Source organism: Crinia signifera, unplaced genomic scaffold (assembly GCF_055691185.1).
Source record: "Crinia signifera unplaced genomic scaffold, ASM5569118v1 HAP2_SCAFFOLD_643, whole genome shotgun sequence".
Lineage (NCBI taxonomy): Eukaryota > Metazoa > Chordata > Amphibia > Anura > Myobatrachidae > Crinia > Crinia signifera.
Window position 1 is genome coordinate 38,051 of NW_028142540.1, and position 15,048 is coordinate 53,098.

At 42.1% G+C, this 15,048-nt stretch overlaps 1 long non-coding RNA gene across 1 annotated transcript; it reads right to left on the minus strand.

Moving 5' to 3' along the window:
• Positions 1-13,743: 13,743 nt before the first annotated feature.
• LOC146055953 (uncharacterized) lies at positions 13,744-14,513 on the minus strand. Its single transcript, XR_014469008.1, has 3 exons — positions 14,375-14,513; positions 14,260-14,288; positions 13,744-14,165 (listed from the first exon to the last, which is right to left on the minus strand). It is a non-coding gene; the product is annotated as an uncharacterized LOC146055953 (long non-coding RNA).
• Positions 14,514-15,048: the final 535 nt, after the last annotated feature.

A 15,048-nucleotide genomic window follows, 5' to 3' on the forward strand; every position in this document is an offset into this window, starting at 1 on the left:
ATCCGGGAGTTGTGGGCTCATAGGGACAGCCTAGGATCCGGGAGTTGTGGGCTCATAGGGACAGCCTAGGATCCGGGAGTTGTGGGCTCATAGGGACAGCCTAGGATCCGGGAGTTGTGGGCTCATAGCGACAGCCTAGGATCCGGGAGTTGTGGGCTCATAGGGACAGCCTAGGATCCGGGAGTTGTGGGCTCATAGGGACAGCCTAGGATCAGGGAGTCCGCTGACGGCTTAGGGAAGCTGACACTGTGCGCCAGATAAATCACATGTGATTTATCTGACGCAAATTGGATGTATAAAACAGCACATCAAGTGTCAAATTGTATGTAGGCCCCCTGGGAAGCTGCTGGGGGAAGTTCAAGGGAAATCAGATGCAATTTACAGGTCAGATAAATCTTACTAGTGTATGGGGGCCTTAACACTAAAGGGCCCCTTACACTTGTGAGATTTTGTGAGATTTGACCCAATTCAGGTGGATTAAGTTAATTTATCTAACAAAATCTGATGTGCCTGTCTGACAAAATCTTATGTGCTTGATGTGTAGGACACAATGCACAATCCTGTGCCATTGGGTATAACCAAGAGATTGTTAGAGATTGATCCTCCTGCACATAGGGTAAATGTGGAGTCAATCACATAGTGCAGCAGCAACTGGTAAGCGTGTGCCTCACTGATATTACCCAGATGTGTATTATTTATCAACGTACATTTAGAAAAAACTAGAAATTTAGCAGATTGGTGAAAATAGTTCTCGTTATCTAAGGGTAAATGAAAGAAGAATTGCTGAGCAATGAATTGTTAAAACGTCGACACATGAAAAGGTCAACCTTAGATTTTTTTTCACACATTTTTTTTCTTACATTTTTTGAAATTTTCCGTACTTTACCATCAACTACGCAGGGCAAGCGGGTTCAATGTGCTCAGATGTCAACATAGTCACCAAAAAACTCATGTCTACTTTTAATATGTAGACATTATTGACGTTTTGCTTGTGTAGACAGACCTTGTACATGTCGACATGCTATACCACACCCTCCTAAAGCATAATTAGGGGCTTTATGGGCCTGGAGCTGAAAATGTTCAAGGGCCTATTGTGAGAAGTGGTGGAGGTGAGGCCAATGCCATGTAGAACCCATACACCCTAGGCAGGGGTGTAACTAGAACTCTGTGGGCCCCATAGAATTTTATTTAAGGGCCACCCTTATTCTCAATTGGAGGCACATGCTCACGTGGCACCAGCAACACTCTATGAGGATGCATCTGTACACTGCCACTCACATACATACATACTGTACAAATATACATATATACATACACACCCTCTCACATACATACACTGCCTCACATACATATTGTACAAATATACATGCATACATACATACATACATACATACACTGCCTCTTACATACATGCTGGACATATATATATACATATATATCACTTCTGCACCTTGAAAACCGGGTTCCCCCCCGAAACGTCGGTCTTTGTTTGCACACCGTTGATGCTTTGATAAAGTTGGTTTCCACAAGTCTCCGAGTGCCGCCGCTGTTTCTTTAAGCTTGCACATTCCGTATTGGAAGGCACCGGAGCAGGCTGTACAGCCGGGATTGAGTGCCGGTCCGCTCCCCCCACGCTATATATATATATATATATATATATATATATATATATATATATATATATATATATATATATATATATATACATACATTAACTCACATACATAGCCTCTTGCATACATATTGTACAGATATACATACATACTATACATACATACATACATACATACATTGCCTCTGAGACCACTTGCTTTGTCAATTTTTGCTTTGTATATTTTACACTGCAGTGGGCACTATTTCTACCCCCCCCCCCACCCCCCCCACCCCACACACACACACTCCTATGGCAGTGTCTCTATGCCACTTCCCCTCAACTGCATTGTCTCTTCCCATTCTCCCACCACCCGCCACCTTTTTCTACTCCCCGACCCCTATCTTTCACCCAGTGACTGACTGTAGCCCCCCCCCCTCTGACTGACTGTAGCCCCCCACCTCCCAAGAATTGCTCATAAGGTGTTAGAGCACTTCTGAACCATTTTGAGCCATTATCCAGGCACCACTGTGTACATTTATTGTATGTTAGAATACCCAGAACTAGATAAACCAAGAACTCAATTATTATTATTATTTTTTTTTTTATTCAACTGCTGGTGTTATTACTAGATGTTAATAAAGAGGAGAGGAGATGATGTTATCCTATGCCTGTTGGTTAATTGGCTGATGGAATATGTGCGCGCTGGGGGATAGTTGTAATATACAGTAGATGAAATATTACGGTTCTATAGTAGATGTGAGGAATTGCTGTAAGAAAGGGTTCTTGGATTAACTACAGCTAATAGCTAAACAGGAACACGTTCTTACAACAGTACCTCACACCTAGAACCTCATATTAACCCCTATGGTTTTAGATGTGAGGAACTGCTGTAAGAAAGGGTTCTTGCATTAGCTACAGCTAATAGCTAAACAGGAGCACTTTCTTACAACAGTACCTCACAGCTAGAACCAGCGCACACAGGGCCGGCATCCTCTTAGTTGGCAGTTGAGTTGGAGTCGCTTGATGGATCACATGCTGGAGCTAGATAGAAAGATAAATAAATAACATTATATTGCTGAATGTGCGCATTTTGTGCAATTGTAGGACACATATAGATAACTGCAGGTTTTCTCACCTTCGATGTCTTTGTCCATGTCTTCTGATCTGTTAATAAATAAATAAAGAGATAAATAAATGAAGCTTCATCTTGATCGTTAATAAAACGGACAATATAAGAAATGACACAATCCCTACCTTATCACTCTGCAGCAACACATGATTAGCGCTGCAGTGATAATGAGCATCATGGTGCTAAAGCCAACCACACAGAATATTATTGTGGTATTAAGCTCTCTCTGACGCTCCAGTGCCTTCTGCAGATGGTCTGTGCGGGTCTCCAATGCTTCTATAGCTGAAATGTGAAGGTGCAAAATCATTACTATCTTTAATTCATAAAGTTATACTTTAAATAAAGGCTGAAATTGTAAAGAGACACAAGGGGTCATAGGGTCAACAGTGAGCGATAATGTACATTATATCACCCAGTACATTAATTCTGCATAGCTCACAGACCTGCCGGATATGTCATGTGGCTGATATTATGGGCATCACAGAACACAATATATCAGGTTCTCTCATTTTCTTATTTGTTTATTTACCTGGCTTGATCTCAGCAAACGATGAAGCAATAATAGGCTCTGAAACAGAAAATACAAGAAATACATTAAAGTAATGTTGTTGTTCCGTATCTGCAGCATACTGTACAGCCGTGGGTGTAACACAGAAGCGTCTGCATTTCCTGTCACCTCTGTAACATGGGCTCAGGTGATCCGCTGTGTAGCCTCTCTCTGTACATCCAGTTAGGCCAGGGGTGCTCAACATACGGCTCTCCAGCTGTTGCGGAACTACACATCCCAGCATGTCCTGCCTCCATTTTAGCATTCCCTAATGGCTATAGTTACATGGTTATTGTAGCTGTACTTACCATTCAGTGCAGGTCTGTTCTTTTTTCCTGCGGCATACATGGGAGCTGGGGGAACATGAGAAAACACCAACACGTTAATGACAGTTTGTGACCATTTTAGTTGTGTTTATGTTATTATCTACGTAGATGCAAATCAACCTTGCCTACAATCCTGGAAAGCCAAAAGGCTCCCAAAAATGGTGACCCCCTCCCAGGCCCCCGGAAGGATGGACAACCCTCCCGCAAGTCCCTGGACCCCAACATCCCCCCCCCCCAAACCTCCTACTACCCTGCCTGTTAAATACCGACATTTGCAGGTGTATGAGGAGGAGACAGGGCTAAAATATGCAAATCGCACCGTTTTAGCCCGGTTTGGTGACTACATGCTCTGGTCCTGCCCCTCAGAAGCATGCTGAAAGTCTCCTCCCAGAGAGGAGAAGAAGAAAGTCTGCAAGTATGATGTAAATGTACCTGATGTTTCACCCCATGTGAGATGTCTGTAAATGTGCTGGCCACAAATAGGAGAAGGAAAATAAAATACTTCATCCTTTATCGCCTTAGTATACAGAAATGATGCGTTCTCTGAATAAGTTGCATTGGTATGGAAAGAGTCACACGTAAAGACATGCAGCACTGAGTCACATGTAACTTGTACATTATGTGAAACATTACTTGTAGTGCCCCCTTCCACAGGCTGATCCTAATACTCCCCCATAGTGCCCTCCCTGCTTGCAGCCCAACCATAACTCTCCCTGCTTACAGCCCAACCCTAAACCGAACTTCCCACAGCCTAATAATGCTGCCGGAAGTCAGGTGGGCGGGCTGTGCTGCTGTGTGGTGTACTCAGCGTGACCTTGTCACACTGCGCAGAGCCACACTGCCGGGGAGGGGAGAAGCCGGTCAGCGTCTGAGCGGGTGTTCAGATGTTGCCAGGCATTGGACTGCACATGTGCACTCTAATTGCGAAATCTGGGGATTGGAGACTCCCACCGTTTTGGGGGCCAAATTCCAGGATTCCCCCAATCCCGGGATTGGCCACCCTATACACAATACACCCTATACACAACCGTTGCTTCATGTTTAGAAACCATTTTTCGTGCACAAATAAAATATATTTGTGTGTATTTCAGGTGTTTGATGTGTCTACACAACATAAATGCAAGATAAATGTTTCTGGTTCTGAGCATATTTGATAAGGGATACTCAACCTGTATTTGTGTGTGTGTGTGTGTGTGTGTGTGTGTGTGTGTGTAAACCTCTTCTCAGAAAACCACATTGCATTCTTATTTGTTGGAAATGTAGAAAGTTGTATGCACTCTGGTACAGTAACACAGAATGTGAAATAAATAGAATATGTAGGCAGATAAGAAGAAATACATATAAATGTACCTGAGTTTTGATCTCCATGGGCAATGTCTGTAAAGGTACCGGTCACAAATAGGAGGAGGAATAAAAAGCACTCCATCCTTTCTCGCCTCAGTATACAGAAATGAGGCATTCTCTGTTTGGTGTCTATTATGACATCACTGTAGTATGATGTCACAGGGGGCGGGGCCTCAGATTGACATGGCAAGACTGCAGTAGCAGGATTTTTTTGGGGGGGGGGGGGGGGGGGTTACAGGTGTATATGCACATCTTTTTTTATGTTTAGAAACTTTTTTTTCATGCACAAATACAATATATTTGTGTGTATTTCAGGTGTTTGTTGTGTCTACACAACATAAATGCCAGATAAATGCTTCTGGTCCTGAGCATTTCTGATAAGGGATACTCAACCTGTATTTGTGTGTGTGTGTGTGTGTGTGTGTGTGTAAACCTCTTCTCAGGAAACCACATTGCATTCTTATTTGTTGGAAATGTAGAAAGTTGGATGCACTCTGGTACAGTAACACAGAATGTGAAATAAATAGAATATGTAGGCAGATAAGAAGAAATACATATAAATGTACCTGAGTTTTGATCTCCATGTGCAATGTCTGTAGAGGTACCGGTCACAAATAGGAGGAGGAATAAAAAGCACTCCATCCTTTCTCGCCTCAGTATACAGAAATGAGGCATTCTCTGTTTGGTGTCTATTATGACATCACTGTATTATGATGTCACAGGGGGCGGGGCCTCAGATTGACATGGCAAGACTGCAGTAGCAGGATTTTTTTTTTTTATTTACAGTTGTATATGCACATCTTTTTTTTTATGTTTAGAAACTTTTTTCATGCACAAATACAATATATTTGTGTGTATTTCAGGTGTTGTGTCTACACAACATAAATGCCAGATAAATGCTTCTGGTCCTGAGCATTTCTGATAAGGGATACTCAACCTGTATTTGTGTGTGTGTGTGTGTGTGTAAACCTCTTCTCAGAAAACCACATTGCATTCTTATTTGTTGGAAATGTAGAAAGTTGGATGCACTCTGGTACAGTAACACAGAATGTGAAATAAATAGAATATGTAGGCAGATAAGAAGAAATACATATAAATGTACCTGAGTTTTGATCTCCATGTGCAATGTCTGTAAAGGTACCGGTCACAAATAGGAGGAGGAATAAAAAGCACTCCATCCTTTCTCGCCTCAGTATACAGAAATGAGGCATTCTCTGTTTGGTGTCTATTATGACATCACTGTATTATGATGTCACAGGGGGCGGGGCCTCAGATTGACATGGCAAGACTGCAGTAGCAGGATTTTTTTTTTTGATTTACAGTTGTATATGCACATCTTTTTTTTATGTTTAGAATCTTTTTTTCATGCACAAATACAATATATTTGTGTGTATTTCAGGTGTTGTGTCTACACAACATAAATGCCAGATAAATGCTTCTGGTCCTGAGCATTTCTGATAAGGGATACTCAACCTGTATTTGTGTGTGTGTGTGTGTGTGTGTGTGTGTGTGTGTGTGTGTGTGTGTGTAAACCTCTTCTCAGAAAACCACATTGCATTCTTATTTGTTGGAAATGTAGAAAGTTGGATGCACTCTGGTACAGTAACACAGAATGTGAAATAAATAGAATATGTAGGCAGATAAGAAGAAATACATATAAATGTACCTGAGTTTTGATCTCCATGTGCAATGTCTGTAAAGGTACCGGTCACAAATAGGAGGAGGAATAAAAAGCACTCCATCCTTTCTCGCCTCAGTATACAGAAATGAGGCATTCTCTATTTGGTGTCTATTATGACATCAATGTAGTATGATGTCACAGGGGGCGGGGACTCAGATTGACATGGCAAGACTGCAGTAGCAGGATTTTTTTTGGGGGGGGGGGTTACAGGTGTATATGCACATCTTTTTTTATGTTTAGAAACTTTTTTTTCATGCACAAATACAATATATTTGTGTGTATTTCAGGTGTTTGTTGTGTCTACACAACATAAATGCCAGATAAATGCTTCTGGTCCTGAGCATTTCTGATAAGGGATACTCAACCTGTATTTGTGTGTGTGTGTGTGTGTGTGTGTGTGTGTGTGTGTGTGTGTGTGTGTAAACCTCTTCTCAGAAAACCACATTGCATTCTTATTTGTTGGAAATGTAGAAAGTTGGATGCACTCTGGTACAGTAACACAGAATGTGAAATAAATAGAATATGTAGGCAGATAAGAAGAAATACATATAAATGTATTGGAGTTTTGATCTCCATGTGCAATGTCTGTAAAGGTACCGGTCACAAATAGGAGGAGGAATAAAAAGCACTCCATCCTTTCTCGCCTCAGTATACAGAAATGAGGCATTCTCTGTTTGGTGTCTATTATGACATCACTGTATTTTGATGTCACAGGGGGCGGGGCCTCAGATTGACATGGCAAGACTGCAGTAGCAGGATTTTTTTTTTTTATTTACAGTTGTATATGCACATCTTTTTTTTATGTTTAGAAACTTTTTTTCATGCACAAATACAATATATTTGTGTGTATTTCAGGTGTTGTGTCTACACAACATAAATGCCAGATAAATGCTTCTGGTCCTGAGCATTTCTGATAAGGGATACTCAACCTGTATTTGTGTGTGTGTGTGTGTGTGTGTGTAAACCTCTTCTCAGAAAACCACATTGCATTCTTATTTGTTGGAAATGTAGAAAGTTGGATGCACTCTGGTACAGTAACACAGAATGTGAAATAAATAGAATATGTAGGCAGATAAGAAGAAATACATATAAATGTACCTGAGTTTTGATCTCCATGTGCAATGTCTGTAAAGGTACCGGTCACAAATAGGAGGAGGAATAAAAAGCACTCCATCCTTTCTCGCCTCAGTATACAGAAATGAGGCATTCTCTGTTTGGTGTCTATTATGACATCACTGTATTATGATGTCACAGGGGGCGGGGCCTCAGATTGACATGGCAAGACTGCAGTAGCAGGATTTTTTTTTTTTTTTACAGTTGTATATGCACATCTTTTTTTATGTTTAGAAACTTTTTTCATGCACAAATACAATATATTTGTGTGTATTTCAGGTGTTGTGTCTACACAACATAAATGCCAGATAAATGCTTCTGGTCCTGAGCATTTCTGATAAGGGATACTCAACCTGTATTTGTGTGTGTGTGTGTGTGTGTGTGTGTGTGTGTGTGTGTGTGTGTGTGTAAACCTCTTCTCAGAAAACCACATTGCATTCTTATTTGTTGGAAATGTAGAAAGTTGGATGCACTCTGGTACAGTAACACAGAATGTGAAATAAATAGAATATGTAGGCAGATAAGAAGAAATACATATAAATGTACCTGAGTTTTGATCTCCATGTGCAATGTCTGTAAAGGTACCGGTCACAAATAGGAGGAGGAATAAAAAGCACTCCATCCTTTGTCGCCTCAGTATACAGAAATGAGGCATTCTCTGTTTGTTGTCTATTATGACATCACTGTATTATGATGTCACAGGGGGCGGGGCCTCAGATTGACATGGCAAGACTGCAGTAGCAGGATTTTTTTTTTTTTGGGGGGGGGGGGGGTTACAGGTGTATATGCACATCTTTTTTTTATATTTAGAAACTTTTTTTCATGCACAAATACAATATATATGTGTGTATTTCAGGTGTTGTGTCTACACAACATAAATGCCAGATAAATGCTTCTGGTCCTGAGCATTTCTGATAAGGGATACTCAACCTGTATTTGTGTGTGTGTGTGTGTGTGTGTAAACCTCTTCTCAGAAAACCACATTACATTCTTATTTGTTGGAAATGTAGAAAGTTGGATGCACTCTGGTACAGTAACACAGAATGTGAAATAAATAGAATATGTAGGCAGATAAGAAGAAATACATATAAATGTACCAGAGTTTTGATCTCCATGTGCGATGTCTGTAAAGGTACCGGTCACAAATAGGAGGAGGAATAAAAAGCACTCCATCCTTTCTCGCCTCAGTATACAGAAATGAGGCATTCTCTGTTTGGTGTCTATTATGACATCACTGTATTATGATGTCACAGGGGGTGGGGCCTCAGATTGACATGGCAAGACTGCAGTAGCAGGATTTTTTTTTTGGGGGGATTACAGGTGTATATGCACATTTTTTTTTTATGTTTAGAAACTTTTTTTTCATGCACAAATACACTATATTTGTGTGTATTTCAGGTGTTTGTTGTGTCTACACAACATAAATGCCAGATAAATGCTTCTGGTCCTGAGCATTTCTGATAAGGGATACTCAACCTGTATTTGTGTGTGTGTGTGTGTGTGTGTGTGTGTGTGTGTGTGTGTAAACCTCTTCTCAGAAAACCACATTGCATTCTTATTTGTTGGAAATGTAGAAAGTTGGATGCACTCTGGTACAGTAACACAGAATGTGAAATAAATAGAATATGTAGGCAGATAAGAAGAAATACATATAAATGTACCTGAGTTTTGATCTCCATGTGCAATGTCTGTAAAGGTACCGGTCACAAATAGGAGGAGGAATAAAAAGCACTCCATCCTTTCTCGCCTCAGTATACAGAAATGAGGCATTCTCTGTTTGGTGTCTATTATGACATCACTGTATTATGATGTCACAGGGGGCGGGGCCTCAGATTGACATGGCAAGACTGCAGTAGCAGGATTTTTTTTTTTTTGGTTTACAGGTGTATATGCACATCTTTTTTTTATGTTTAGAAACTTTTTTTTCATGCACAAATACAATATATTTGTGTGTATTTCAGGTGTTTGTTTTGTCTACACAACATAAATGCTAGATAAATGCTTCTGGTCCTTAGCATTTCTGATAAGGGATACTCAACCTGTGTTTGTGTGTGTGTGTGTTTGTATGTATGTATCTATGTGTATATATATTATATATATATATATATATATATGTAATGTAATATTGTGTGTGTGTGTGTGTGCAGTATCTATCTAGCTCTAGAAAACCATATTGCATTCTTGTTTGTTGGATGCATTTAGGAATTTGCTTTCAAACCAATGTGACTCTATACAGTAAAGGCCCCCATACACTATGCGATTTTTGGCCGATTTCACCCGATATCGGCACTTTGGCCGATAAATCGGGTGACATCGGCCAAAAATCGCATGTGTTTGACATCTGATCTGATGAGCGGTCCCGTGCGCATCGGATCTGATCAGGTGATCGGACCTGCTGAACATAAGATATGTCGGCATCTGACCCATCATGGGCACATCGTGGGTGCTTTTGCACCCATGATGTATCAGATCCGATATATCTATATGTTTGTACCCTCCTCCCGCCCCCCGCAGCATGTGTACGTCACCGGAAATGGCTCGGCTGCCGGAGAGAACTTGAGAAGCCGCCGCAGCGTCCTCCTGTCAGGCTGTCACAAACGAAGTGACAGCACTGAGCGGTAAAAGAAGCAGTGCTCCGTCTCCTCTGGGCTGAGCTCCGGCAGTGTACGGCAGCTGATTGCCTGCACGGCTCTCTGTAGACTCCAGTGTTATAAGAATGTAACACAGGAGTCCACAGAGAGCCGCACAGACACCATACGCTGCTGGGGCTCAGCCCGGAGGTGAGCACTGCTTGTTATTCACTTTCAGTAGATATTCATTGCCACAACAATCCCATCCGTGGTACACTCCCCTAGACCAGCACTATTTATCATACCCACCGCACACACTACCCTGTTTATCATCAGCACAGTTCGTTAGGTTATCACTCTCTTTGATTTATTTCAGCATGCGTGTCAGCTAACCGCTTTCCCTCCTCTCCACATCTCACTTTTCACCAGGCTCAGCAGCACACCTCCCCAAGCAGGGGACACACTACACGTACAACTGTTAAAACTGTAACTAGTCCTGTAACCAATTATACCATTAATTAACAATATATGTGCCCCAGCTACATTACTGGGGGGGGGGGGGGGGGGCGCTACAGTTTAGGAGCAGCTACACTGGGGCAGTGGGGGTGGGGGGCTACACTGAAACATTTGGGACAACTAGAAATAATTATATTAAGGTGTGTACACACGGGAGCAATATTAGGTAAAATCGCTGGGAGTGTGGTCGCTGAGCGACCATATTGCCAGTGATTTGGAGCGCAGCTTGCGATAAATCGCCAGCTGTGCACTCCCTGCTGGTCGCTGGAGCATGCTCCTGCGACCAGCGGCTTTCCCCGGCGATCGCTGTGCCGGGAGGTCAGCGCCGGGGAGATCAGCGTTGATCTCCCCAGCCCCGTGCCGCTGCTCCCTCCCTCTTCCCATGAAAGTGACAGCAGCAGCGTCTGCTGCGCTCCCCCTCCGCCCCGTAGCAGTGTCTCCTTTTCATCGCTGATGAAAAGGAGACACTAAGCAATATGATTGCTGGGGATATATTGCTAGCAATATATCCCCAGCAATCATATTACCCCGTATGTACACAGCATTAGTAACAATATTATTAAATCAATATTATTAATATAATATTAAATAAAATAAAAACTATAAAAAAATAGAAACCGGCTCCAGGTCTCCTGGCACAGGGGACGTGGGCTCATAGGGACAGCCTAGGATCCGGGAGTTGTGGCTCATAGGGACATCCTAGGATCCGGGAGTTGTGGGCTCATAGGGACAGCCTAGGATCCGGGAGTTGTGGGCTCATAGGGACAGCCTAGGATCCGGGAGTTGTGGGCTCATAGGGACAGCCTAGGATCCGGGAGTTGTGGGCTCATAGCGACAGCCTAGGATCCGGGAGTTGTGGGCTCATAGGGACAGCCTAGGATCTGGGAGTTGTGGGCTCATAGGGACAGCCTAGGATCAGGGAGTCCGCTGACGGCTTAGGGAAGCTGACACTGTGCGCCAGATAAATCACATGTGATTTATCTGACGCAAATTGGATGTATAAAACAGCACATCAAGTGTCAAATTGTATGTAGGCCCCCTGGGAAGCTGCTGGGGAAGTTCAAGGGAAATCAGATGCAATTTACAGGTCAGATAAATCTTACTAGTGTATGGGGGCCTTAACACTAAAGGGCCCCTTACACTTGTGAGATTTTGTGAGATTTGACCCAATTCAGGTGGATTAAGTTAATTTATCTAACAAAATCTGATGTGCCTGTCTGACAAAATCTTATGTGCTTGATGTGTAGGACACAATGCACAATCCTGTGCCATTGGGTATAACCAAGAGATTGTTAGAGATTGATCCTCCTGCACATAGGGTAAATGTGGAGTCAATCACATAGTGCAGCAGCAACTGGTAAGCGTGTGCCTCACTGATATTACCCAGATGTGTATTATTTATCAACGTACATTTAGAAAAAACTAGAAATTTAGCAGATTGGTGAAAATAGTTCTCGTTATCTAAGGGTAAATGAAAGAAGAATTGCTGAGCAATGAATTGTTAAAATGTCGACACATGAAAAGGTCAACCTTAGATTTTTTTGAAATTTTCCGTACTTTACCATCAACTACGCAGGGCAAGCGGGTTCAATGTGCTCAGATGTCAACATAGTCACCAAAAAACTCATGTCTACTTTTAATATGTAGACATTATTGACGTTTTGCTTGTGTAGACAGACCTTGTACATGTCGACATGCTATACCACACCCTCCTAAAGCATAATTAGGGGCTTTATGGGCCTGGAGCTGAAAATGTTCAAGGGCCTATTGTGAGAAGTGGTGGAGGTGAGGCCAATGCCATGTAGAACCCATACACCCTAGGCAGGGGTGTAACTAGAAATCTGTGGGCCCCATAGACTTTTATTTAAGGGCCACCCTTATTCTCAATTGGAGGCACATGCTCACGTGGCACCAGCAACACTCTATGAGGATGCATCTGTACACTGCCACTCACATACATACATACATACATACATACATACATACATACTGTACAAATATACATACATATATACATACAAACCCTCTCACATACATACACTGCCTCACATACATATTGTACAAATATACATGCATACACACATACATACATACATACATACATACATACATACAGTACACTGCCTCTTACATACATGCTGGACATATATATATACATATATATCACTTCTGCACCTTGAAAACGGGGTTCCCCCCCGAAACGTCGGTCTTTGTTTGCACACCGTTGATGCTTTGATAAAGTTGTTTTCCACAAGTCTCCGAGTGCCGCCGCTGTTTCTTCAAGCTTGCACATTTCGTATTGGAAGGCACCGGAGCAGGCTGTACAGCCGGGATTGAGTGCCGGTCCGCTCCCCCCACGCTATATATATATATATATATATATATACATTAACTCACATACATAGCCTCTTGCATACATATTGTACAGATATACATACATACATACTTACATACATACATACATACATTGCCTCTGAGACCACTTGCTTTGTCAATTTTTGCTTTGTATATTTTACACTGCAGTGGGCACTATTTCTACCCATGAAGCAACCCACTGCCTTGAACCTGGCTGTAATCTCTCCCCCCCCCCCCCCCACCCCACACACTCCTATGGCAGTGTCTCTATGCCACTACCCCTCAACTGCATTGTCTCTTCCCATTCTCCCACCACCCGCCACCTTTTTCTACTCCCCGACCCCTATCTTTCACCCAGTGACTGACTGTAGCCCCCCCCCCCCCCTCTGACTGACTGTAGCCCCCACCTCCCAAGAATTGCTCATAAGGTGTTATAGCACTTCTGAACCATTGTGAGCCATTATCCAGGCACCACTGTGTACATTTATTGTATGTTAGAATACCCAGAACTAGATAAACCAAGAACTCAATTATTATTATTATTATTTTTTTTTTTATTCAACTGCTGGTGTTATTACTAGATGTTAATAAAGAGGAGAGGAGATGATGTTATCCTATGCCTGTTGGTTAATTGGCCGATGGAATATGTGCGCGCTGGGGGATAGTTGTAATATACAGATGAAATATTACGGTTCTATAGTAGATGTGAGGAATTGCTGTAAGAAAGGGTTCTTGGATTAACTACAGCTAATAGCTAAACAGGAACACGTTCTTACAACAGTACCTCACACCTAGAACCTCATATTAACCCCTATGGTTTTAGATGTGAGGAACTGCTGTAAGAAAGGGTTCTTGCATTAGCTACAGCTAATAGCTAAACAGGAGCACTTTCTTACAACAGTACCTCACAGCTAGAACCAGCGCACACAGGGCCGGCATCCTCTTAGTTGGCAGTTGAGTTGGAGTCGCTTGATGGATCACATGCTGGAGCTAGATAGAAAGATAAATAAATAACATTATATTGCTGAATGTGCGCATTTTGTGCAATTGTAGGACACATATAGATAACTGCAGGTTTTCTCACCTTCGATGTCTTTGTCCATGTCTTCTGATCTGTTAATAAATAAAGAGATAAATAAATGAAGCTTCATCTTGATCGTTAATAAAACGGACAATATAAGAAATGACACAATCCCTACCTTATCACTCTGCAGCAACACATGATTAGCGCTGCGGTGATAATGAGCAACATGGTGCTAAAGCCAACCACACAGAATATTATTGTGGTATTAAGCTCTCTCTGACGCTCCAGTGCCTTCTGCAGATGGTCTGTGCGGGTCTCCAATGCTTCTATAGCTGAAATGTCAAGGTGCAAAATCATTACTATCTTTAATTCATAAAATGATACTTTAAATAAAGGCTGAAATTGTAAAGAGACACAAGGGGTCATAGGGTCAACAGTGCCTGGGTTTATAGTCAATAGGTCGACAACAAATGGTTGACACATGCAAAAGGTCGACAGTTTTTCAAGGTTTCTTTGGTATTTGTGTTGACACCTGAGCACGTGGCCCCCAGTTAGATTACCGTATACCCTGGCATAGCTCCGTTTGCTCACCATGCTCCGAGCCAGGTACCCTGCTCCACTACCACAGCACTCGGCACACCTACCATTCCCAATCATTGTCCACGTGGACGGTAAAGTATCAAATATTTGGGGGGAAAAAAACATAAAAACCTTATCGTCCTTTTGTATATGTCAACCTTATTCATGGCTACATATTGACTGCAAACCTATTTTCCAGATCCCACACAAGGCAGCTTCTGTCACCTTACAGGCTGTGCTAGACAAATGGCAGTTAGGAGCGGTCTGTTT